Raw genomic sequence first — 27,850 nt, 5'->3', positions numbered from 1 at the left:
TGAGGCTGCCTCCCTCCGGGGCACCATGCTCCACCACCAGCCTGGTCACCTCCCCCTCTTCCCAGCAGCCAGACTTTGTTTCTCCATCTGGAACATTCCCAGCTCAGCTCATTCTGCTGCCCTCTGAGCGATGGAGCTTCTCCATGCCTCAGTTTCCACACGAGGTAGTGACTTGTGTTGTGAACTGAGCTAATGTAGGAAAGCCCTTAGGACAGTGTCTGGCAATAATAAACCTTCAAGCTACCTCCTTCCCAATACCGTTGTTATCCTGCACACCTGTTCAGGCAGCTGCAAAGTTAGTCACATCGCCAGGGAATCGTGCCCATACGGCAGTGCGAATGGGAACGCTGATAGAAAGCTTATCCTGGTTTCCTCCAACTTGATCATCGCTCGGAAGCTCTTTTCCTAAAAGCACGTCTGATTTCACCATGGAAAACTGAGCTTTTTCTCGCTCACACTGCTTCTTTTCTTTTTACCTTTTACAGAGGTTCCTGTACTGCCTCCACTTGCCTGCTCAGGGCAAAAGCTGCAGGATGAGCAGTGGTGGTCAGTGGCACTGCTGGCTCCCCCATCCTAGGCTCCCACCCCCCTGGCTGGAGCCCATCCATCCTGTCGTGGCTCCCTTGGCTGCAGGGTGCTGTGGGCAGGAAGATTTGGGCCAAGACTTCATTTTCCAGCTCGCAAGGGTAGCCTGTCTATATACGCCACGTGGCAAATTGCACACCAGCTGTTTGGAAAAGGTTGCACAGAAGCCAGTGACTGTGTCAAAGTTGGAGTCCCCCTCCTTGAGATGTTGGTGACCTTTAAGGAAGGAAGAGGTCCCTGGAAGGAATTGTAGAGCCCGGCCTGGCCCGCCCCATGTTCCAAGCCTCTCCTCCCAGATCACACAGGCGGCTAACGTTAGATCAGCCCCAGGCCTCCGTCAGCAGTGGGGCTCCCCTCCACAAGCAGGGGCGGCTTGGATGTAGGGAAACCTGCCCTGTCACTGCTGCCCGGCCGTGTCCCTGGCTGCTGAGAATTTGGGTCTGTTGGCCTGCCTCACTTCTTGTGGCAGAAGTAAGTGCCTGCATTCTCATCTTCGCCCCCATCTGTGGCCTGATGAATAAACAATTAAGGAAGTCGGAATGCTTATTGCTCACCACAAGCCAAGAACTCCATGAGCCGAGGAGCGGGCGGGGCATGAGAGACGGCCTGGGGGGAATTTGGAAGTGTTGGCATTAAAGCATAGAGGTCTGCAGCTCTCTCATGGGCGGGTGGGCTTCAGGAAGCCTTTCTCCCCTGATCTGGCTACAATTGCCCTCCCCTTTCTGGTATTTGCCCCTCGTCCTTTCATGACTTTCTTCCTTATCCCCTCACCCCCCATCCCCCGCTGTCATTTCTCCGAGAAGCTCATGTCCTCCTTGCAGGTCTCACCACCTCACCCTCGGATCTTCCGTCTGAGAAGAAGTAACCCTGACATCACGGGTGCTCTGGTCTCCCTTCTCCCATCCACAGACCCTGCTTCCTCCAGTCCCCGCTCCTTTGCTGCAGCTGTGGTTGAGGACGGAGGGCAGGGGGCGTGGATGGGGCCCCTCCACCCTCGTGCCGGGCAGGTGGGCAGAGCTGCTATGGATGAGAGTAACAAGCACTCAGAAGCAGAATGCACAGATTTGACTCGATGGTGGAGGGGGTCTGGCTTTAGAGCAGCTGGGCGGGCATGGCGGGCCAGATGAACTTCAGCCCCTCCTCATCCCTACTCCTTCCGCATCCAGCTTCATCCCTCCTTTTAAAGGCGTGCTTGTCTCCATCTGGATCTCTGAGACCATCTGACAGGCGAATGGCTGAGGATTAACAATGGTCAGCCAAGTGATCTCCAGAATCTCCGGGGATGGGGTGGGGGTAGAATTACTTAGAGGTTCTAAGCAATGAAATTATTTTTTATGTTAAAAGTAAAAAATTGTAAAATACTAAAACAAAAACTTTCATGCACACTAGCATTATAATAGCTCTTATTCCCCCTAAAGTTTTAGATTTTGCAAATTCCAGATTAAGTTTATCGAAGCTTAGATTTTCCTTTTCTTTCTTTTTCGATCCTGCTATGCTGGTGCCCTAAGCATTTTATCAGTCAGCCTAAGAAGTAGTTCTCTTAACTGTGGGGAGAGTCACCAGAAAAATAACCACCACCTCAAGAGGTGATTTTGAGGCTTAACTAAGATAAATGTAGTGTGAAAAACTCACTTTCATAGCACGCGGTGTTCCTGGGCCCTAGGAGAACCAATGCCCCCTTTTGATAACAGATATTTGTTTACAGCAGTGGCAGGCAGAGTTCTAGGATCCCTCACCCCCGCCCCAGGGGACACACCTTGTATAATTCGCCCCCAGTGGGTGGGCAGGGCCAGAGGATATGATGGGAAGTTAATGCAAAAGGAGATTGTCTTCAGAAGATGGTGAAATGTTAAATGTTCTCAAACCAACTGCCACGTTGTTGGAGGGTCTGTGGAAGGCAGGCAAGCACTGAGCACCATTTCCAGATGCTGAGAGCAACCTGGCCGAGGTCAGCAACGACACAGGGACCTCAGTCCTACAACCTCAGAGGACTGAATTTTGCCAACAGCCCAAGTGGATGGGTCTTGGAATGGGTCTTGTCCTGGTTGACCCTCCAGATGGGAACTCAGCCAGTGAACACCTCCTTTGATTTCAGCCTTGTGAGGTCCGGAGCAGAGGGCCCAGCTGAAGCTGTGCTGGACCCCTGCCTACGGAAACTGGAGGGAATAAGTATGTGTGTTTTTAAGCCACTAAATTTGTGGTAATTTGTCACACCTCAATAGAAAACTAATATCCACTTTTCCATCTTGAAATAAAATTCATGGATAATATAGTCTATTTATACATATAATTTTAAAATTTCAGTGTAATGTCCTAACTATATCTTAAGGAGAAGTAAAAGGAAGGTAATTTCTAAGAGGAGAATAAAATAGATGTATTGACAAGTGAGTGCCCAGCCACAACCACACAAGACGACAAGTGAAAGGGCCAGATGTCTGCACCTGTACGTGGAAACACCGAGACTGTCACAGGTGCGAATGCAGACTGACCCGCGTGCAAACACTGCATGTGATTTTCCCACAATAGTGAACAATCCCTGGTAAAATTCTGTACAATCTTCTGTCCATTGTTATGCTAGTTACATGCCCCAAAATGTCAGTGTACATTAGAATCTTGCATAAAATAGTTTGTGATCCAGTTAGGTTTCACTCACATATCACTATAAACAAGTCTCTCATTCACAAGACTGTCCAGTGGGACATTTACGAGTCACTCAGGATGCAGAAAAATTCTTGTTTGGGACGGGAGCCCACCCATTAAATGCCAGGAACCCCATCTCCTGTGAGGGTAAAATTCAAAACTTCCCTGCAAATTTCCAAAATGCGCCATGGAGGGAACTGCCGCCGTGTAACATTCAAGTGATGTGACTACTTTGTGGTGCCCCCCATGCCCTCCTGGGTTTGTCTTTTGGGGGTGTCATGGTGAGGAAAGGTACATTGTTAAACATTTAAAATACTTGGGGTAAAGGTATTTTTTTTTTGCTTGTTTGGCAAGATGACAATATTGAAATTAAAAATACAACCCCCCCAGTGGTGATGGCGAGAGACAAGCCACTGCAGAGTGTCCCCTCGCCTTACTGTGGGCAGCTTCCCAGCAGAGGGGTGTGTGTGTGTGTGTGTGTGTGTGTAGGCAAAGCTGTGCCACCCAGAGGGGCGCACGGAGCTCTGGAAGCACAAGCGAGCAATGGAGCTGCCTCTCCTCGGATCCTGCAGCTTCCGGCGTCGTTCGTGACAGGTTGCTCTGGCTATTCTGCTAGATGCCAGGCTTGGCTCGGGGGCCTCTGGTGCTCATTTCTGCCACCCTCAAGGCTGAACTGGGCAAGTGCAGCTGCTTCCCAGCCAAAAAGCAAAAGGCACAGGGAGAGAGCGCCTGGCCCCAGTGGAGGGTCTGAGAAGGGCAGCTGCCCCGACTTGCTGCAGGCGGGATCTTCTTCCCCCGACCCCAGGAGCCTGAGCGTCGGGAAGGTAGGCCCTCGGGTTCAACCTGGGCACCACAAAACAGAGCCAACTGGGTCCTTCTGTGAGAGACCCTGGAAGGAGAAATGCTCGCAGTCACCTGCTTCCAGGCCGTGGACCCGGCAACCCCAGAGCAGTCGAAGGAGGGTTTGCTCCCGGGAACCCCAGCTCCTCAGGCCTCTGCAGGGAGATGGAGAACAGAACAGCTGGCCAGCAAGCCCAGAGGCTCCCTGGGCACCTCAGAATCACGAGCTGGTTCTTAACTAGGTGTCAGAGGAAAACAGCGCAGGAGACCTCATGGCTTCCCCAGAACCACTGCCTGAGAATGCGCTGCCCCAGGGCGGGGAGCCTCTGACGCTCCCTGAGTGGAATGCTGGATTTTCCTGTAAGTGGCTGCCTCAGAGCATCTGGGGTAATGCTGCTTCAGAACTCAGTTCTGGTGTGGGCTTTTTCTGGAAAGGATGCCCCACATTCAATTCCTGTGCTGGTTCCCATTCATCATGAATCACCTCGTCTCCCCTCCTTCCAGGCTGTTTTTTTGTAGTTTACCTGCAAGGGAACATTTCTGCTTCAAGCCTGGAACGGGAAGGGCCCTGCTTCATTAATTTCGCTGGTCAGACACATATCCATAGCATCTTTTTACTCAGGCAGCAGAAGGAGCCCCTTGTCGGAACTTCCGTGGGCAGTACCTTCGCTGCTGGGCAACGACCTTGTCCCCAGCAGATGGGGAGAGCAAAGAGACCTCTGCTTCCATCAGCACCACGGAGGAAAGAGCTTCTCTCTAAATGAGGACCTTGGGAAAGAAACACAGAGTAAGCCTGGGCCTTTCAGCTTTTGGACCAGCACCTTGGTCTGAAAATGCTTGGTTCCATCTCCCTCCTAGAGCCATACCTTGTACCCAGGGCCACTATGGTCCTCAGGTACAAAACACACATTTTATTTCACATTTCAACATCCTTAAAATTGGATGTGCCTTCTGCATGTCTTCATATTATGATACTGGGTAGTATATTTTTAAATCCGATAGTACACAAAGCAATAGTGTGTCTTATAATTAATAATATCGTGGATTCTAGGAGGTACAACAAATAGACGAGGCAGCCACGGAGAGAATCTTTCCTGAAATTCAAGTCAGTGGGAAATGCACATTGGAGAAATCCTAGGTTGCCCCTTTGGATGGGGTTATCAGATGACAAACGACATAGAAATAGCAAAATATTTTCAGACTGCCAAAGGCTACCCTCTTAGCCAGCTCAGGCTGTAATAACAGAACACTGCAGACTGCGTGGTCTAAATAATAAATATTCATTTCTCATAGTTCTGGAAGCTGGAAGTCCAAGATCAAGGTGCCAGCAGACCTGGTTCTTGGTGAGGGCTCTCTTCCTGGCTTGTAGACACTGTGTCCTCACATGGCACAGGACAGGGGAGAGAGAGCTCTCTGGTCTCTTCTCATAAGGGCACCAGTTCCATCGCGAGGACCCCACCCTCATGACCTCTTCTAAACCCGATCGCTTCCTCTTTTAGTCTGTTCCAGCTGCTGTAACAAAATGACCATAACCTGGGTGGCTTATGAACAGCCGAAATTTACCGCTCACAGTTCTGGAGGCTGGAAGGCCAGGACCAGGGTGCTAACACGGTCAGGTTCTGTGAGGGCCCTTTTCTGGGGTGCAGACTGCTGACTTATTCATGTCTCCTCACATGGCGACTTATTCATGTCTCCTCACATGGCGGAAGGGGCAAGGGAACTCTCTGGGGCCTCATTTACAAGCGCATGGATCCTACGCCCAAGGGCTCTGCCCTCCTGACCTAATCTCCTCCCAAAGGCCCTGACTCCTGACGCCATCACCCTGGGGGTTAGAATTTCAACATATGGATTTGGGGGGAACTCAAGCATTCAGTCCATAGCAGCTCCAACAGGCTTCATCTACAAATGTCTCCACGGTGGTGTCTGGGCTTCAACACATGAATTCTGAGGGGAGGATAACACTGAGTTGTAGCAGAGACCACTGCGAGTGAGACGGTGCGGCCATTCGGAAGACCAGCTTCCTCAGTCATTTCTGGGTGAACAGGGCGCATACCATGCGGTGATTCATGTCTGTGTCCAGCTGAGGGTTATTTTTGACGTGCCACAAAACACACAACCTTGGCCTTTTTCTGGTCAATGATTTTCTGTCAATAATTTTAACAAAGCTATCACGAAGTTGTTCATCTAGCTATTTATAGCTTACTCAAAGCAAGGAGGGACAACTTTATATCCTATGTGGAAAAAGGAAGTTTTCGTTTGGGTTCAAAGAAGCAATGGCGCATGTATAAGACGAGGGAGGTGGGGTGGGGTCACTCCTCGTGGAGGAAAATGTGATGTTTACTCAACACCAAGGCTGATGTGAAGCAAGCCTGTGATGGTGTCATGAGAATGGGTAGCAAAATGAATTACATTTTAGGAAGTGTCCTTACCTTAAAATATAATGGTTCTACTGGACTCTGGACACAGATTAATATAAAGCAGAGTTTCTCAACCTCAGCACTGTTGACCCTTTGGGCCAGATAATTCCCTGTGGTGGAGGCCGACCTGTTCACTGTAGGATGTTTAGCAGCATCCCTGGCCTCTACTCACTGGATGCCAGTAGCAGCCACCTGCTCTCCTCACCTCCCAATTCATGACCATCAAAGATGTCTCCAGACTTTGCCCAGAGTCCTCTGGGAGGCAAATCACCCTCAGATGACAACCGCTGATATAAAGTACTATATTCTATTTTTGGAATCACAGTTTAAGAGGGTAACAGCCAAGCTAGAAAATCATGCCCTGAGAAGGGCAACAATTACGTTACTGCATTTACTGAACACGCACAACACACAAAGCACATGTTGATAAGGAGCATTTAAGAGCAAAGCCCTTGGGCTTCGAGTGTCCATTAAATACTCCTCATTCAACAGGGGCTTTCTTAATAATCTCCAATCATTTGGAGAGCTCTTGACTGAAGATGGGATAGACCAAGGGCATGGAGGGTGACAGGGGCTAGATTTCAGGATTCAGTGAAAGCTTTTCTTTCAGTTGCTCTTAGAAACAAACCAAATATTACATTAGCGTACAAAATAAAAAGCCACAGCTTCTCTCTTTACCAGTTCACTCCAGGGCTAACCACAGGTACCAGCTGGGGGAGCTTCCCCAGGCAGGCTCAGGTGAAATGGACTAATGTTGGAGTCTTCACTAATGTCCTCCGTCTCTGGCTTCCTAAAGAGGGCATGAAATGGCCAAGTCACCTGCTTTCTCCTGCACCTCCCCTTTCTCCCTCCCACCTTGTGGAGAGTCTTTCTGCCACACTGGTCCAAGACTTAATTTTTTTTTCAATTCTGAAAATTTGCCAACCTACACAGAAGAGGAGAGAATAATTAAAAACAAAAAGCACCCATATTCCCATCACTCAGATTTAACAATTGTCAAGATTTTGCCATATTTATTTCATTTATCCCTTTTTCTTTCCTGAAGCATTTTAAAACAGATCTCAAACATCGTGTTATTTCACTCTCCCATACTTCAGTGTGTTTCTCAAAAATATGTGTAAGTTCAAGACTTTTAGGCTGTAAAATCAGGCTGGACAGTGAAGGACGGAGCTGAAAAGCACTGGTGGAGGTGAGGAAGAAGGACAGTGGGGAGAGGAGACAGGAGGAATTGTCACAATCTGCCTGATCGAGGGCTGCTGGACTGAGATGACGAGGGGCAAGCTAGCCGAGGAGGTGGGGAGACCGAGGCTCCTCAGAACAGGAAGAAGAGACAGGGATGCTGGAAAGACTACATGGGTTATATTTGATCACACTTAGATCCCTTCGAAAGACTTGAGAGAAGACGGAATCTTAAAAACCTACTTTTTTCATACTTGTGTTAAAAATATAACTCTCTTCTCAGTTGAATCACGTGGAACGTGGCTGCACCAAGGTGTGCGCACAGTAAATGTGTTGGTTTATCTTACGGAGAAATAGGAGCACACGATTTTCACTCAACAGTGTAGACATCTTAGAAAGAGTGTTTTTCTGTAGACCCCCTCACATGGGCCAGGCCCTGCTCTTGGTGCTTCCCAAGCACCATCCTGTTTGCATTCCCAATAGCTTTAGGATACAGGGGCTATTATTGTTCCCGCGTTACAGATGGCGAAACTACGGCTTAGGGAGGGTTAAACGTCTTGTCCAACTTACTGCCTTTGGGGGCAGAGCCAGTTCTTGACCCCAGGCCTTTCTCTTTCCAAAGTGGGCTCACAACCGCTCCTCCACACTCACTGTTGGCAGGCTGTGGATCCCCAGCCGTGGGTGGGATGCCCATCTGATAGGCACGGGGAGTTCCAGGGCTGTGTGCTGATGGAAATGCCACCCCTATGTGTGTATGTTCCTTTCTGGGGGTCCCACAGGGGTTTCTGTCCTTATAAATTTCTGTAGAAATGCAATCTCTACCTGGAAGGGCAAAACCGGCGAGAGGAATTCACGGCTCACCAATGTCCCACACTGGGTGTCTTATAAACAACAGAAATTTATTTCTCACGATTCTGGGGGCCGGAGGTCTGAGATCAGGGTGCCAGCACAGTCAGGTTCTGGCGAGAGCCCTCTTCTGGGTTGCAGACAGCCGACTTCTTGTATCCTCACGTGGTGGAGACGGAGCCAGCTGGTTCTCTGGGGCCTCTGTTATAAGAGCGCTAATTCCTCTCATGAGGGCTCCACCCCGTGACCCAAGCACCTCCCAAAGCCCTTACCTCCTAACGCCATCACACTGGGGGTTAGGACTTCAGTCCATGAATTTTAGGGGGACACAGACATTCAGTCCGCAGCAGGAATGACATGATCAGGACCAGCAGCTCTGGGCTCAGGCGAACATGCTCTCAAATCCTGCCCCATCTTTACAAGCTTTGGGACCTTGGGCAAATCACTTAACTTCCCCAGGTCTCAGTTTTCTCCTTGGCAAAGTAGTAGTTATTACATGATTACAGGGATGGAGGCAGACAGAGGATGAGAGAAGAATGGAATAGTTCATAAGCACAAAGAGGGAAGGGCAACAATGTCAAAAATAAGCTTCAGGTATTGGGCTGGTGGTGTTGGCCTTTTGTTCTGCCTGTATTGGGGGTTTCAAGGAGTCTTCAGTCCATACCCAACCTAGCTGATGTCTTGGTTTCTGAAGAGTGTCCTGTCATTGATGTCACCCATTTAGGCTCGACTCAGTGGGTGGAAAGCACCTGCTGACAGGTAGACGTGTTGCCTAGTGGGATCCTGCATGGAGCCAGAACCGTCTACCAACAGAACAACATCTTCAGGCAGGCTGTGACGTGTCAAGGATCTGTGCTGTCCTCTTCACCATTGTTCAGTGTTATACAGGGACCTCTGCACTGCACATGGAGTGACAACCACGGGGTGGGTTTTTCGGTACTAAAACTGGTACCATCCAGGGCAAACAGGGACAACGTGGTCATCCTACTTGCACAGCTCCAGGGATGATCTTCCAAAGTTGCCTATGTGAATGGCGCCCCCTTGTGGGACGCACAGTTTGTGTAACTACATACCAGTCCTGAAAAGCGTTATTTTAAAAAATCTCTGTACTCGCTATGGTTAACACCATGTGCCTGCCTCCACAAATGAGAAAAGCCTGGAGAAATAAATAACAAGGTTATTTGGGCTCTATTTGAGAAAAGGTCAATGTTTTTCGGCTCTAAAAATAAATAACAAAATTACTTGGTTTCTGTTTGAAGAATGAGGCCAATTCCCCACCCCACCCCCAACCATTTATTCCCACAACATTTTCGCAAAGATGAAAAGATGAACTAGTACAAAGCAAGCAGAGGCACTCCATCTAATTCTTTAACAATTGTTAACATCTTGCCTCGTTGCGCTCTCCTCCCTCCCTCTCTCTGTGTAGACATATACACTCACTCTCTCCATCTCTCTATATGTGTGTGCGTATTTAAGTTCTTTCTTCTATACGTGGGTAGGCATGAAATATTTTTATATATTTGTTTATTCTCGTTGATTGGAAAGCAGGGCGCAGGCATCATCATACCTTCTGAATGCTTCATCGCATGTCTCCAAGCACCATAATTGCTCTTAAGAAAAGTCACAAGTCCATAAAATCATTTAACATCAATGTCTCCTGGTTGTACCCAATTGACGCTTTTTATAGAAAAATTACGCTATTGTCACTCAATAACAGATTTAATTTTTGCTTATTCCCTTTTAGTCTTTATCTGGTTGAATGCTATTCCACATAACATCCCCAAACGAAGTGTTGATGAGACAAAGGAGAGTGTGCTGCTTCCTGTGGCAGAGGAGATGGTGCCTGGCGAGCCTGATGGTGTCTCAGAGGAGGAAGGACTGTCAGGATATTTATTGAGGCTTTGAAGTCTGGTTTAAGGTGGCTTTTTTTTTGTTGGTTTCAGGTGTACAGCTTCATAACTGGACATCTGTATACACTACAAAGTGTTCACTACCACAGGTCTAGTTTCCATCCATCATCTTAGAGTTGACCCCCCAAGCCCCTTCCACTCTTGTAACCACTAATCTGTTCTCTGTACCTATAAGTTTGTTTTTGTTTTATTTTGTTTGTTAGTTGTTTTTGTTAGATTCCGCATATAAATGAAATCACACAGTATCTGGCTTTCTCCATCTGACTTATTCCATTTAGCATAATACCCTCAGGGTCCGTCCATGTTGTCAGACATGGCACGATTTCATTCATCTTTATGGCAGAGTAGAAAAGGTAGGTCTTTCGATGTGAGGCGGGGGTTGGGGTTGGGGGCTTCAGTAGGGTCTAGTAAGGATCAAGATGTAACAGTTTAAGGCTCACTATTAAGACTATTCACTGCTCCAGAGTATCTCCAAGGGCTAACACTCTGTGAGTCGTTATGTCATATTTTCTCACCCAAAAGCATAAAGTCAAGTCTTCTGGGCCAGCCTAGAATGTGAGGATGCTGAGCAGTCCGCGGACACCCTGATCTCACCCCAAATCCACAGAGTCTGGGGCGCCTGCTGGCTCCGCAGCAAAGGGGCTTCACCGGGCATTTGCCTCTCGACTCCTGGGGACCTGTGACGTCAGCTGGGGCTCTTCTTTCAGCTGTAAAAGTTAGGTTTCAGCTTGGGAGGCGTACAGGAGGCAGTCAGTGACGAGGGCATGCTCCCCAGAGCCGTCACATGAAGAGGAAGAAACGGACGACCCGGCAAGACCCTCTCCCAAAGCCAGAACCTCACCGTTTAGGAAGGAATTGGTAACAAAATCAGTATAAGAATCGGTTCTATTTCTATACTCTAGCAACAGACGACCTGAAAATGAAATTAAATAAATAATTCTATTAACAAAGGTGGTAAAAAGAACGTAAGAAAATGGTATGGCTGTTCCTCAGAAGAATGAAGCATAGAATTATCACATGACCCAACAATTCCACTTCTGGGTGTCTACCCAAAAGAACTGAAAGCAGGAACTCTAACGGGTATTTGCACACCCATGGTCATGGCAGCATCATTCACAACAGCCAAAAGCTGTAAGCAACCCAAGTGTCCATCAACGAATGACTGGATAAACCAAATGTGGTGTGTCCACACAGTGGAATACTACTTGGCAATAAAAAGGAAGGAAGCACTGACACATGCTACATCATGGATGAAACTTGAAGACACTGTGATGAGTGAAAGAGGCCAGACGCAAAAGGCCATATATTGTATAATCCCTTTTTTTTTTAAAGATTGGCACCTGAGCTAACATCTGTTGTCAATCTTCTTTTTTTGCCTTCTTCTCCCCAAAGCCCCCACTACATAGTTGTATATCCTAGTTGCAGGTCCTTCTAGTTGTGGCACGTGGGACGCCACCTCAGCATGGCCTGATGAGCAGTGCCATGTCTGCACCCAGTGAACCGGCAAAACCCTGGGCCGCCGAAGCGGAGCACGTGAACTTAACCCCTTGGCCACGGGGCCGGCCCTTGTATAATTCCATTTATATGAAATGTGGAGAATGGCAAATCCATTCTATGAAAATAGATTCGTGGATGCAGAGCCTTGGGGGAGGGAAGAACAGGGAGTGACTGCTGATGGTACAGGGTTTCTTTTTGGGGTGATGAAGTATTCTACACTTAGATAATGGTGTTGGTTTCATAATTCTGTAATACACTAAAAACCACTGAATTGTATACTTTAAAATGTTGAATTTTATGTGAATTACATCTCAATTTTTTAAAAAAGGAACTTGAAACAATCACACGGCTTCTGTCGTCCAAACGACTAGTGGGCTGGAGGGAAGTGACGGGAGCCCTCTGGATTTACCCTACGCGAACGCACCTTCGCGTCTGCCGAATCGACATCCAAAGCATCGTCCTGACAGCCGTCATCTCTGGACTGGCATTGGCCACAGGACAAGTCAGCACACGAAGCTGTGATTTCTTGGCGTAAACTCCAAATTGTGGGGAAGGAAACTAGACTGGCGTAGTTTGGGTTAGGTATCCAACCCCTGAGCGAAACGAACCTAGCGAAGGAGCGGGCAGGGTGGCTGGGGGCAGAGGAGGAGCTGCCACTGCACGCCCCGGCCGTCACCTGTGGCCAGGGCAGGGTCACGAGGTGCAATTATGGGTGTCCTGACTGCACGCACGTGGACGGGGTGGAGGAGAGGCGGGGCAGGCCGGAGGTGGGGGTGGTGGTGCTGGCAGACAAAGCAATGCCTGTGTGCTACATCAACACAACAAGTGTGTGGGCTCTAAGCCCTGTATAACGTCATTCTCTGAAGCTTCAGCATGAAAAGTGTTGGAGATAACCCGAGGAGTGAAGCTAGGCCTGGCCCACCGCCGCCACCAGGATCTGCCCTCCCTCCTTTCAGAGAGAGGAAATCCTTTCTCCCTTGACTCTGTCCAGGGTGGATGGGAGAGGAGGAGGAGGACTCAGCCCTTCACAGCCTCCTGCTCCCATCCGCCAGCCTGGCACTGCGAGGCCGTGGATGGTACTGGAGCTGTGCCTCCTGCATTTTCTCCGTTGGTCCTTTGTAGAGCGCTTCATACACAGTAGATGACGCAGCCACTGCGCCTACTCCCTGTGGAGCCTTTGCTAAACGTGCAGGAAGATGCGTGAAACTCTCTTCAAGGCTGGCTGCAAGGAGCTAACGTTCACTGTGTCATTTAGAGTTTCCTACTGCTCCTACTAATCAAAACCCCAAATAGCAGTGGTGTAGGCAGATTAGAAGTTTGTTTTTCTGCACTTAATGTAAAACCTCACGAGAGACAGTCTTGGGTTCATATGAAGCTTCATCTTGTCATCAGGGCCCCAGCTCCTTCTGTTTCTCTGCTCCTCCATCCTTAGCACTGGCTTCCATCCTCACGTTTGCCATGTGATCACAGGTGGCTGCTGGAGCTCCAGCACTCACATCTGCTTTCCATGTAACAAGAAGGAAAAGGGAAGGGCAGAAAGTATTCCCCCTGAGTCCACTCTTGCTAAGAAACTTCCTGCAAGTCCCACCCAATGACTTCTCTTTAACTACCCCCACTGTAAGAGAGGCTGGGGATTGTGATTTTTTCATTGCTCTGAATAAACTGGTTTCAGTTAGTGAGGAAGAAGGGGAGAAGGAAGATTGGAGAGGAAACTGACAGCCTCTGGCAAACCGTTCAAACCAGCTTATGTTGAAGGGAAGGCTCGGGGAATCCCAAGGAAGCCGAGGGCAGAACTGTGGTCAGGCCTCACGGGGGCAGGAGCAAGAACCAGGAACTGTGGGCCGTGGAACCCACGTGGCCACATGAAGGGCTCTTTCTGGGGCTCCTGGTTTCTAGTCTGTTCTTCACTCTGCCTGATTACCTCCTACTTTTTCTTCCCCTCCCATCTGTCTCTTCAAGGCTCTGTGCGGGAGGCAGAAGACAGTCCCTGCCTGGAGCCCAGGTCCCCACGTCCTTGCTCAGGGAAACTGGCAGACACTGCAGGGCTTTCTCTGAACCCTGACTCCCCACCTGCAGGGAAGGAGGAGCCGAGTCGCTCCCTTTGCTCAGGGGTTATTCCTGGTCCAGCTACCTGTGGTCAAAGAGCCGCTCATTACAACACATCTGCTAGGTCTGTGTGCATGCATGTATGTGTACGTATGCGTGTTTGTGTGTGTGTGTGTGTCTGTGTGTTGGAGCAATGGGGGTAATTCTCAAAAGAGTGCTCCTCAGCCAGAATGGGGGCTGTCTCCTGTCAGTCACCATAATACAGTAAAATGAACCTCAGTTTCTAAAAACACAGATAATCAGGAAGTTCAAATTAAATAAACATTCTCCCTGACAATAGGAAATCATCGAGGCTCCCAGACCCTGAGCCGCTGGCTGAATCACCACTTCGGGAGAAAGGCGGGTAGATCCCGTGTCGTCCTGAACTTAAAGTGCTTTCTGTCTCGTTCTGAGTCTTTGCAGGAATCTGTCATTTGTTTCTGAGCAGGGTGAGGATGCCCAGCTAACCAGCATGGCCCATTCTCCGGCCCGCCAAGTAAACAGGGATTACTGTCTTCCCTGGGGTCTGGAACGCGCTCCGCATTTCCATGAGTCTGAAGATGCGGACTCTGAGCCAGCTCCACCCCCAAGTGTAATTGTTGACAGCTGCGTCTGGAGAAGGATTTCCTTTGTTGCCCATCCCGCTGAGTGAGCCGAATTGCTTCATTAGCATTTGGGCCGCGTTGCACATCCAAGTGGGTGTAGGGTATTTGGATTTCAGATGAGGGCTTTTTTTTTTTTTTTTTGGTTCTTGTTCCAAACGCGACAAGCCTCCATTTTTGTAATGAGTTTTTGTGTACATGGGCGCTCTTGAGGGTGGATTTGCATCTTTGTTCATTTGTCATGCAAAGATGTACAGAAATGATGGTGATGGGCTGACCGGGTGATTAGGGCCTTTTATACTTGTGAAGAGCAAATCTCCAGCCATCCCTCAGAGCGGCGAGGGACGTGGAGCTGCGCCGCCCAAGAAGACGGTGTCAGTTCCAGGAGTGCGGGGGTGTGGGGATGAGCTCCCCTAGAAGAATCACTGGCTTCCCCGAGCCGTCCCACACGATAGTGCACATGGATTTAAGCAAAAAGCAGTGAGCTTGCTGTGAAAGTACAGTTTCAAGATAAGGCCCCTCACCTACCCTTCCAGAGAGATCTGTGCTCTAAGCCATTTCTCTGTGGGCACGCAGGAGCTGCGGCAGCATGCAGCCCCTCTGAGCTTGAGGCCCCAGGACACGAAGGATTCCTGTGGCAGACACCATCCATTCTTCCTTGCTGACTTCAGTTATTTTGAGGGTGACGGTGTGCTTGCCTTCTCAGACTTCCTTGCACCTAGGGGTGCCTCATGTGACTCAGATCTTGCCAATGAAATGTAAGGAAAGTCATTGAATGAAACCTCTAGAAAAACTTTTCGAAAGGACCAGATTTGCCTGGCAATCTCACTGGCCTTTGTCCCCTCACTGCCTTGCCCTTACCTCTTGTTACTGTCTTGAATACTGCCACAATGGCTGGAGACACAGCAGCCATCCTGGAGAGAGCAGGAAGACAGAAGGAGCCCAGGGGCCTGATGCAGCCAGGAGAAACTGTACCACCCCAGGACACCCAGCTCTGGACTTCTGTTATCTATTTAAGCCTCAAAATAGGGTTTTTTGTTATTTGCAGTCAGACGTATTCCTAACTGAGACCCTCCATAAGGGCACAGAGAGAGTTTTTGTGTTCTGGTCGGGGCCTATCCTGGTTGTCTGTTACTGTGTAACAAATTGGTCCAAAACTGATGGCTTAAAAAGCAACAGCTATTTTATCCTCTCTCCGCTTTGGGGGTCGGGAATCCAGGCAGCATTGGCTGGGCATTTGTTCTGTTCCCTCTGGCACTGAGTGAGGTCACCGGGTGGTACTCAGCTGGTGCGTGGGCTGGTCTCGAGGGTCTGAGCTTCACCCGTGTGTCTGGGACCTGGGCAGGGAAGCCTGTGGATCAGGGCTCAGGGGGTCTCGCAGCTGCAGCACTTACCCTTGGCCTCTCCAGCGATGGTCTCAGGGCACCCAGAAAGTCCCAAACAGACAGAAGTTCCCAGGGTCTCAAACCTGGGCCTGGAAGCAGGCACAGCATCCCTTGCCCTGAATTATATTGGTCCAAGCGTTAGAGAGCTTCTCCAGGCTCCAGACCTTCCTGCCCGTTGGAGCAGCGTCAAAGAGTTTGTGGCCATCTTTAATCCACCACAGGGGTGATGAACTTCCAGATGACCTTGACGAGGTTTGATCTCAGGACTAGAAGAGACAGGCGTACTCTGGGAGCAGACCTAAGGGTCACTCCCTGTGTATCTGTTGGGCACACAGAGTGTCTACTGGGCATCAGTGAGGGTGGGCATTGTCCGATCCGTTGAGGACCTGAACAGAACAGCAGGGGTGTGGGCGGGACGCATGTGCTCCCTGTGCTTGAGCTGGAGCATGCCTCCTCTCCTGCCCTTGGACTTCCGTGCTCCCGGTTCTCGAGCTTTCAGACTCTAACCGGAACTTGCACCGTTGGCTCCCTGGTCCTTAGACCTTCAGGCTTGGACTGGACTTACACCACGAGCTTTCCTGGGCCTCCAGCTTGCAGTCAGCAGACTGAGGGACTTCTCAGCCTCCGTAATCATGCGAGCCAACCCCTCATCATAGATCTCTTTCTGTATCTCTATCTATATCCTGTTGGTTCTGTTTCTCCTGAGAACCCTGACTAACACAGTGATCTAAGGTGGCTGCTACGATAATACACAGCTCCTGGCCCACAGATGAGGAGTCCTGGGTGTTCATCTTCAGCCCGGGGCTAAGGATCTGTGTGGCCAGGACGAAGTCCAGTGGTAACTTCAGGCTTCAGTTCCATCATCAGTAAAATGATGGGCTGGATTCTGCAGTCCCTGAGGTCTCTCCCATTGTCAGGTTTTATGGGTCTAGGTAATCCCTCGTTAGGACCATGAAAAGAGCTGGAGTCTTGATTTCTTTCTTTAATTCTTAAAAATAACATGCTTTTTCTGTCGTCAAATTCCACTGCACTTTTCTCTCACAGGCTTAGTTCATTTATAGAGCAGACCTCAGAGAGAACTCCGGGCAAAGGCAATATTTTTGTGAAAATTAGATCTTCCCAGCTAATTTGATTTCCCTGAGAACTTGTTCTTTCCAAACTTTCCCTGCTGTTCTTTTTTTAAAATTGTAATATAAAATGTTTCCATTGTCATTGGAACCCGACAGCAGGCTCAGTGCGGCCCAGTGTGCCAGGGTTCATGGGGTTCCTGAGCCACAGGGAAGCTGAGAAGTCCTAATAACAAAATGTGGGAACAAGAGCCTCAGAGGAGCGACTTGGGGTTCAGTTCAGAAAAGGAGACCCCTTCATGACTGGGAGATGAACGCCTAGAAGGGTAACCAGCAAGTGACCACAGCTACCGCTTCCAGGCAACTTATTCTTTTCTTCCCACCTCAAAGATTTGTAGTAATAATATGTAATTTAGTCTCATAAAAATTTGGGACTGTCTAGTGAATTCATGGAACCCCTAAGTGATTCGGAGCACTGTGGGGCTTCTCGGGGATTTGAGAGGGTCAGAGAAAAACCAAAGCTGGACGGTAGTTAAAGCAGTAAAAACCGACTTTATTCAGACCTATTGCAAGAGTCCGCAGTATGGAACCGGGCTCGGCTCCGACCACAGCGTGGGCAGTGGGACTGCATCAGCAGGGGGCAGGTGGAGTCAGTGCGTGCAAGATTACTAAGAGGGGACACCAGGGGTGAGGGGGCTTCCGGCCAAACTGGCCTGAGAGGACTCCTGCTGGAGGCAGGCCAGGTGGTCAGACACCCCCTGGGGGAGGCTGGGGGGCGAGGAACCTGATCGGATAGCCAGAGGGATCAGATCTGAAGGATGGGGATTCAAGGGAAACTGACTTAGCAGGGTTCTGACCAAAACTGGATTTTATGAGGAAGAGCGCAGACGGGCCTGGGAGAAGGTGAAGGAGCCTGGCTAAAGTTTGGTGAAATAAAGAATCTTTGTCAAGAGGTGGGAAAACCTGGGTTTCTCTCTGAGGAACAAAAATACGTATGACTTTTACTTTGATTTCCTACAGTATTCTGGGTAAATCTGTTAGTTATTTCATGATTATGTTACGGATATGTTATTTGGATTTCTAGAAGAAAAACAAAACGATTTGTAGTGTATGCTTTCTACTAGTATATTAATGCAATGTATTACTGTGTAAGGTTTGTAATTTGTTTGGGGAATCAATTCTGTAAGACCTCCTGTAATGTGATCCTTGGCATCCATTCTAGGAGACAGCCTTATAAAGGAAACTGGCTCCCTGCAGGGGTCTTTGTGATTCGTCAGCAACTAGTCTCCTTTGGATGGGCCCAAGAAAGATTCAATGCACACAAGATGACACTGCATAGTGACTAGAGTTATACCGAAGATTCACTCAATAATAATAATGTAATAAACAAGCTAGTCATCAGTGACTAATGCCAACAGTAGCCAGACAGTGTGCCAGAAGCTTCTCCATACATTGTTTCCAATCCTCACAGTAACCCTGGAAGTTCTCACTGTATCCATCTGAAAGGACCCGGGTTCAGGGAGGTTGAGACCTCATGCTGGTGAGCAGTGGGGCTGCAGTTCTAACCCAGTCTGTCTGTTGCCAAAGCCCGAGCTTTTTCCACTTTTGTCTTTATCCAATTATCCTACTGGGGGGAATGCAAATATTGTTAGAACACCATAGAAGGATTGCAAACAAACAATTTGTATTTTACTCACTTGGAAACGAAAGACAACACAATCAGGCAGCAATTACATTGTTGAAACAGGATGTTTTCCCCTTAAGATTTATATGGTAAATACCAATTGTCAAATATTTCCAGATCCTATGGAGCTCTCTGTCTTTTCAACAAACCCTATTCAGAGTTTTGTGGAAACCACAACAGAGACAGTTACGTCTGGCTGGTGGGTGGGAAGTTAAAATGTCCCATAATTTTATCAAGTACTGCCTCGTCGGATCATTTTCATTTTTGAATTTATAGCCTCCTCTGCTCACCTTGTCTTTCGCGGGAATTCCTCTCTTCTAAATCTCTCCCTTGCACCTTCAGTCTTCCTGTTGCCCCAGGGCTCCCCTCCTGCCTATTCACTTGCAGCAGCCCATCTCTCAGACTGGCTGGCTGCCCTGGCTCCTGCTTGCCTAAGATCATCAAAAAATAAACACCTGGAGAAAAACATCACTTTCAGCAACGATTGCGCATACTTCTTCCCTGTCCTAGCCCAAATTCTTGATTTTCTTCCTCTTTCTCTGCTGGGTGACTCTGCAGATGTGTCATTTCAGTTCAAGGTGTCTGTCACTAAGTCGTGAAGAGTAGGCAGCGCAAACATAAATCACTCCACAAATCGCTTGTTGGCATTTTCTGTAAAGATTTTGAAAAAAGGAGAGTAATACCAATGGCAAAAAAGCAGTTTTTAAAGAAACTGTTTATTTTGAAATAATTACAGGTTCAGAGGAAGTTGCAGTGTAGAGGGATCCTGTGTACCCTTTACCCGGTTTTCCCCAATGAGAAGAGCTAGTGTAACTCCAGCACAATACCAAACCTAGCAGAGTGACCTTCGTACAATCCACAGACCTTAGTCAGATGTCACCAGTTTTACACGCATCATTTGTGTGTGTGTGTGTGTACGCGTGCACATTCTATGCAATTTTATCACGTGTATAGATTCGTGAACCCACTACCACAATCAAGGCGCGGAACTACTTCATTACCATAAAGATTCCTCACACTTCTTCTTTATGGTCACGCCCACCATTCTCTCCCATTGTCTACTAACGCTTGGCAACCACCAATCTACTCTCCATCACTATAATTTTCTCATTTTGAGAAAGTTGGACAAATGGACTTATATTGTACCTTTTGAGATTGGCTTTTTTCACTCAGCATAATTTCACTGGGATCCATTTTGGTGAAATATCTGTTCATGCCTTTTGCCCATTTTTTAACTGAATTATTTGGATTTTTTTTACCATTGAATTTTTAAATATGTATGTATTTTAATATAAATCTTTTGTCAGATATGTGGTTTGTAAATATTTCCTCCCAGTCTGTACCTAGTCCATTCCTTTTGTCAGCAAAGTCCTTCACAGAGCAAAGTTCTTAATTTTCATGAAGTCCAAGTGGCCGGTTGTTTTCTTTGGTGGGTCCTGCTTTGGTATCATATCTAAGAAGACTTCATCTAGCCCTAGAACCTGAAGATTTTCTCCTTTATTTTCTTCTAAAAGTTCTGCGGTTTTATATTTAAATCTATGATTTATTTTGAGATAATTTTTATAGGAGATATGAGGTTTAGGTTAAGGTCCATTATTTTTGCCTATACACGTTCAATTTTTCCGGCATCATTTCCTGAAAACAATATTCTTCCTCCTTTGAATTGCTTTTGCTCCTTTGTCGGAAATGAGCTGGACGTACCTGTGTACAGGGTCCATTTCTGAGTTACCTCTTGTGTCCCATTGATCTGTGTGTGCACCCCTTTGCCAGCTCCACGCTGTCTTGACGGCTGCAGCTATACACTAAGTCTAAAAACCAGGCAGAGGAATTCAGTCCACTTTCTTCTTCTTTTTCAAAATTGTTTCAATTATTCTAGTGCCTTTGCCTCTCCCTGTAAATTTTAGAATAAGCTTGCCCATGTTTACAAAAAAACTTGGTGGGATTTTGATAGGAATTGGACTAAAACTATAGTTCAATTTGGCAAGAATTGACATCTTTACTATGTTGAGTCTTCTAGTCCATGAGCATGGTACATTCCTCCGTTTTTTTAAGGTCTTTAATTTCTTTCATCAGCATTTTGCATTTTTAGCATACAAATCCAGTACATGGTTCATTAGATTTGTACCTAATATTTTATTTTTTTAGTGATTATAAATTGTTTTTAATTTTGATTTTCACGTATTCATTAGAGTATATAGAAATGCAATTGATTTTTGCACATTGATCTCGTATCCAGTGACTCGCGCAACTCGCTTGTTAATTCCAGAAATTGTTTTGTAGATTCCAAAATACAGATTTTATTTAATCTAAATTTAAATTGTGTATGGTTTCTCTTTCATTTTCATTATTATCGACATGGATTTAAATCCAGAGCGTACACTAAATAGGAATATGGTCTGGTGTTACCAGGCATGTAATTGTCCTTTAAAAAATACTATTAAGGGGCCAGCCCTGTGGCCTAGTGGTTAAGGTCAGCACGCTGCACTTCAGTTCCTGGTTCCGTTCCTGGTGCGAACCTACACCGCTCCTCAGTGGCCATGTGTGGTGGGGAACCACATAAGAAATAGAGGAAGATTGGCACAGATGTTAGCTCAGGGTGAATCTTCCTCAGGAAAAAAAAATACTATCAGCATGTAGGTACAGAATCCTAGGTTCTCAACAGTGGGCATAATAAAGACTTGCCCTATACTGTAATGTATTTCTTAAATCTTAAGCATAACTCCCAAAATATATAGACTTTAGCCACCTCTCATTATGCCATTAGCTACTTTTTTTCTTCCATGTGCATTAGGTATGTATACAAAAGAAAAGCATGAAAATCCACTTTTATATCTAATAAAAGATTAGTGGCCCCATATCAAATGAAACTGTTGATAATAAGCTGTATTTTGTCATTAGAACGACATATACTATACATTACATGGTTTGTGGATTAATCAGTGGGTGGGAAAGATAAGACCAAAGAAGGGAACTTAAGAGTTATCTCATAGATTGTCTTACGCATATCTCCAGCTAAGTGCTTTCTAAAGAAGAGAAAAATACTCTGAATACTTTTTCTCTAAGATATGAATTGAGTGAGGGTAAGGTGGATAATGGAAGGGAGTATATTCAGATCTGCCTGTAGATCCTGAGACCTTAAAACTCGGGGCAGACGAAAGTCAGTCTTGTTAAACCAGAACTGACCTCTTGGTATTCCACTATATCTGAGTGTGGTAATATGTAAGTGGACCAAATATTGTATCTGTGAGGAAAAGCTGATAATGGTTCTGTTTATTTGCTACACCTAAGGCTAATTACTTGTTTTAGGGCATTTCTTCAAACTTATATTTTCCATAGATATCCTTATTTTTTGTAATTAAGTGAAGTTTCAGAATTTCTTCCTTTTTTCTCCCCTTAGAAATAGCTTACAACAATTAGTTTAAAAATCCATAACTCTGGCCTTCCAACATCTGATAATGGGGAACCAGATAAACAAGAGTAACCCACTCACTGAGAAAAATGAGTAAAAACTGAATAAACTATATATAAATAGATACGTTTGAAAACATGAGAGAGCTTATAAGGCCGAATGGGGAGAAAATCAAAACCCATATAGACGATGATAATGCCTTGGAATTTTTGTTGACTTGGAAGAGGCTGAAATGTCAGGAGGCTGAGCAGTACTTCTGTTAGATCTGAGGAGCAAGAGAGATAAAAGTTGGAGCAAATGACCTTCCAAGATGGAGCTTCGGTGAGTTCCCACATTTTGGTTTGGGACACAAAGAGCTATCCCCTGGAGCTAAGGGTGAATCTAAAAGAAAAGTCTCTCACAGACCTCTTACAGACCTCACACAAGGGATCCAGTCATGCTGGGGACTCAGGGTGCTTGGCAGAGCAAGCCAAAATTCTCTCTGAAAGAATATAATATCATCTTGGCCTCAAATGATTTCAACGAACAATTCTTCAAATACAATGTCTGGCACACAAGTGAGGATAACTGAGAACACAAGAAGAAAGGACAACATGGACAATAATCAGCAGAAATAATGGTGATAGAAAGAGGTTTATGGTGGCTCCAGATATTGGAGTTATTAGAAACAGACATTAAAATAACTATACTTCCTACATTCAAAAGAAGATTAAAAAAAAACATTGAAAATCTTGTTAGAGAACTGAAAACGTAATGCATAGCCAATTCAAAAACAAATAGAACTTCTAGAACTGAAAAATACAACAATAAAATTAAGATTGTAATGGATGGATTTAACAGTCAATTATTCACAGCTGAAGAAAAATTAGTGAACTGGAAATAGGTCAGAAGAAAATATACAGAATGAAGCACAGAGACACAAAAGGATGCAGTAAAGAGAAAAGAATATAAGAGACATAAAGAAAGCAGTGCAGAGCCAGCCCTGATGGCCTAGCAGTTAGAGTTTGTCACTCTCCACTTTGGCAGCCCAGGTTTGGTTCCTGGGTGTGGAACCACACCGCTCGTCTGTCAGCAGTCATGCAGTGGCAGTGGCGCACGTAGAGGAACGAGAAGGACTTACAACTGGAATACACAGCTATGTAACTGGGGCTTTGGGGAGGGAAAAAAAGAGAGAAAGAGGAAGATCAGCCACAGATGTTAGCTCAGGGCAAATCTTTCCCAGTGGAGAAAAAAAAGAGCAACTCTTTTTTTTTTTTTAAAGAAGAACACAGTAAGAAGATCTAATTTATGTAAATTAGAGCTAGAACGAGAAGAAGAGAAAATGGAGCAAAGGCAATATTTGAAAAGATACTGACTGAGAATTTTCCAAAACTGATAAAAGATACCAATCCACAGAATCAAGAATCCAAGTTAACCCCAAGCAGGATAAATACATGGAAATACATATATAGACACCCAGCAAAAACAGAGAGAAAATTTTAGGTAGATTACTGAGAATACTGAGTCAACCTGATGAAGTCAAGGAAAGGCACTATATGACAAAAATAAGTACAAAGAGTAACAGAGATAAAATCCAAATGTATCTATCAATTACAGTAACTATGAATAAACTAAATCTTCAAATTAAATGACTAAGATTGTTAAATTGCTTTAAAAAACAATGGGACTATCAGTTTCCAGTCCAGCATGTAAGGAGCTTGGAAATCATCACTCTGTCCTAACAACAAGTAAAAAGCTGAGCAAATTGAAAAATCAACAACTCTTCTTTGACCTGTCGGAGAATTGAGGCTGCAGGACAAACCAGCACCCCCAAATTGGAGAGACAGGTGGGTGAATACAGGGAATCACAACTCGCTGAAGCAGAAACCTCCCTGGGAACCAGCTCTGGGTGGGAAAACCTGAATTGCGACTGACAAATTGCTGGAGGTCCAGTGTGGACAAGTCTGAGAGTTAAAAACTCTGAGAGTACCCAGCCCTAGGGACCTCCAAATTTTTGTGAGTTTTGCCTCTAAACAGAGTAGACTTCAGAGCAAAGTTATCAGGGATGGAGAGGGGAATTATATAATGATAAAGGAGTCAGTTCTGAGCTTGAGGATGTCTCAACAGAAACTTCCAAAATTGAAAAACAAAGAGAAAACGAGTGCTGAAAACAGAACAGAATATCCAAGAACTGTGTGACAACTACAAAAGATGTAACATACTTACAATGGGAAACACCAGAAGGAGAAGAAAGAGAGAAAGGAAGAGTAGCATTATTTGAAGCAATAATGACTGAGAATTTCCCCCACATTAATGTCAGACACCAAACCACAGATCTAGGAAGCTTACTGCCAAAGGATAAATGCCAAAAATCACACACAAACACTACACCAAAGCTGATTATATTCAAACTGCAGAAAATCAAAGATAAAGAAAAAAAATCTTGAAAGAAGCCAGAGGACGGAAACACTTAACTATAGAGGAGCAAATACGCAAGAATGACATCTGACCTCTCAGAAACCGTGCAAGCAAGAAGAGAGTGGAGTAAAATATTTACAGTACTGAGAGAAAAAAGCCTACCACCTGGAATTTTGTACCGTCTGAAACTGTCCTTCAAAAGTAAAGAAGAAATAAAGTCTTTCCGAGACAAACAAAAATCTAAGGAATTTGTTGCTAGTTGACCTGTCTTGCAAGAAATGTTAAAAGAAGTTGTTCAGAGAGAAGGAAAATGTTCTGGGCCAGAAACTCAGATCTATAAAAAGAAGAGCATCAGAGAAGGGGCAAGTGAAGATAAAAACTCTTATTTTTCTTATTCTTAATTGATAACAGCTTGCTCAAAACAGATAACAGTTTGTCAAAGTAATAATAGCAATAGTGTATTTGATTATGTATGCTTATGTGTGTGTGTGGGTGTGTGTGTGTATATATATATAAAGACATGTTATATATATTATATTATATTATTTTATACCTTATATTATACCTTATATTATATTTATACCTTATATTATACCTTATATTAGGTATAAATGAAATGAATGACAGCAATAGACTGGGAGAAAAAGATACATCTGATAAATGGCTGTCATCTAAAATATATAAATAACTCTTAAAGTGCCACAATAAGAAAATGAACAATCTGATTAAAAATTACGTAAAAAACCTGAACAGACGCTTCACCAAAAAAGATATACAGGTGGCAAATAAGCAAATGAAAAGATGCTCCAGATCATAGTTAGCAAGGAATTACAAATTAAAACAACAATGATATACCACTAGAATGGCCAAAATCCAGAACTCTGACAACACCAAATGCTGGCCAGGATGTGGAGCAACAGGAACTCTCATCCATTGCTGATGGGAATGAAAACAGCACAGCCACTTTGGAAAACAATTTGGTGGTTTCTTACAAAACTAAACATACTCGTACCATAGGATTCAGCAATTGCACTCCTCATTATTTACCCAGAGGAGTTATGAACTTATGTCTACACAAAATCTTGCACAACGATGTTTATAGCAACTCTATCCAAAGTTGCCAAAACATGGAAGCAACCAAAATGTCCTTCAGTAGATGAGTGGATAAATAAACCGATACATCTAGACAATGGAATGTTGTTTAGAGCTCAAAGGAAATGAGTTATCAAGACATGACAAGGTATAGAGAAGTTTTAAATGCATATTACTAAGTGAAAGAAGCCCATCTGGAAAGGCTACCTGTTGTATGATTCCAACTATATGACATTCTGGAAAAGGAAAAGCTATGGAGATAGTAAAAGGATCTGTGGTTGCCGGGGGTTGGGGTGGAGGAGGGGTGAACAGGCAGAGCACAGAGGACTGTTGGGCAGTGAAACGACTACTCTGTATGATACCACAATGGTGACACAGATCCATTTGTCAAAATCCATACAATGTGCAACGCCAGGAGTGAACCCTAATGTAAATTACGGACTTCAGGTGATAATGATGTGCCACGCGTGTTCGTCAATTGTAACAAATGTGCCACTTTGGAGAGCGATGTCGATAGTGGGGGAGGCTGTGCCTGTGGGGCAGAGGGATTGGGCGAACTCTCTGTACTTCCTGCTCAGTTTTGCTATGAAGCTGAAACTGCTCTAACAAAGTCTATTTTTAAAAAAAAGAACATTTATAGAAGCATAACAAAACAAATGCCTATAAATAAATAAGTCAAGCAAAAGATGCCCAAGACCTCTCTGTGGAAAACTATGTAGTGTTATTGAGAGAAATGAAAGAAGACCTATATAAATAGCCATGTGTATTGATTGCATACTTAATATTATAAAGATGTCAATTCTCCTCTAGTAGCCTATAGATTTAATGCAATCCCGTGACTGTAAATTTTATGCAGAAATACAAAGCTTTAAGAACGGGCAAGACATTTGAAGAACAAGACGAGAGGGCTAGCTCTCCAGGACATGAAGGTATATTATAAATTTCTAGTAATTTGGACAGTTTGATATTGGGGCAAGGTAGAACAATGGAACAGAATAGATCATTCCAAAACGTACACAGAAACAGACACTTGGTCTAGGACCAGGGTGGTACTACAGAGAGTGGAAGAGCACCGTCGTTCTGATCGATGGACCTAGGACAACTGGAAATGCGCACGGAAGAAAACAAAGCTTGAGTGCTGCCTCCTTCCAACAAAGTTTCAGTGTGAGGAGATTGCAGACTTCAGTGCAAAAGGCAAAACAATAAACTTCTTGAAAAATAATATAGGACAGTATCTTTTTCTTCTCACAGTAGGGAAATATTTTAAAAATAGGACACAGAAAACATAAACCATAAAAGAAAAAAATTTATAAATTGAATTCCATTAAAGTTAAGAACCTCTGTTCATCCAGAGAGACCATTAAGCCGTGAGAGGGGGGATCTATCTCAACACATAACCAATAACAGCCTCTTAACCAGAATATAGAAAGAACTAGTGCATACGATTAAGAAAAAAACAGATCATGGAGAAATGGCTGTTAGACTTGAACAGGTAATTCACAAAGGAGGATAACCAAATAGCCAAGAAATATATGGAAAGCACTTGATGTCACTAAAAGTTGCTACTAACTAGGAACATGCAAATTAAAACACCAAGAGGTGTCACAACCATGCCCATCAGAAGGACAAATGAAAGTGGCTGACAATACCAGGTTTCAGAGACAATAAGGAGCAAAAGGAACCCTCATATAGTGTTGATGAGAGCGTAAATCTTTATATTCCACTTTGGAAAACAGTTTGTCATTATTTACTAAAATTGAAGACATGCAAACCCTTTAACCCATGAATCACAAGTACCTGTACGAATACTCCAAAAGTCATGTATTTACAGGACCCCGTTTACGTGTCAACCCAGATTCCTCTGGATGTTGTCAGTCCCCAGAATTTAATTTTATAACAACAACCAAGTCTGCCTGTAGCGGTGGGGTCTGCCCTTCTGGGAGGAAACCTTTGATGCATAGTCACTGATAAGCAAGATCTTAAGACAACATAGCCTTCTTTCCGTCCCCAGGTCCATTATCAGACAAAGGTGAAGTCCGACTTACTTTGTGCCAAGCTCCCACGGCCAGCAGGTCTGGCTTTTTCAGTGGTACAATTTTCCTGACACTGATGGGTGTGTTTGTCCACCTGACAAATCACGCAGGATGCCTTCGGTCTTGTTTCATAACAACACTAGATGGAGCTCCTTCTTTTCCTTCCCTCCTGGCTCTCTGGC

General features: G+C 45.4%; 1 long non-coding RNA gene across 1 annotated transcript; it reads right to left on the bottom strand.

Moving 5' to 3' along the window:
* Positions 1–442: 442 nt before the first annotated feature.
* LOC139076238 (uncharacterized) lies at positions 443–27,850 on the bottom strand. The gene is made up of 2 exons (XR_011527625.1): positions 27,681–27,850; positions 443–4,833 (listed from the first exon to the last, which is right to left on the bottom strand). It is a non-coding gene; the product is annotated as an uncharacterized lncRNA (long non-coding RNA).

The sequence above is a fragment of the Equus przewalskii genome, chromosome 15 (genome assembly GCF_037783145.1).
Source record: "Equus przewalskii isolate Varuska chromosome 15, EquPr2, whole genome shotgun sequence".
Classification (NCBI taxonomy): domain Eukaryota; kingdom Metazoa; phylum Chordata; class Mammalia; order Perissodactyla; family Equidae; genus Equus; species Equus przewalskii.
Note: the sequence above shows the minus strand (reverse complement) of the source record. Positions and strands in the feature narration are given on the sequence as shown.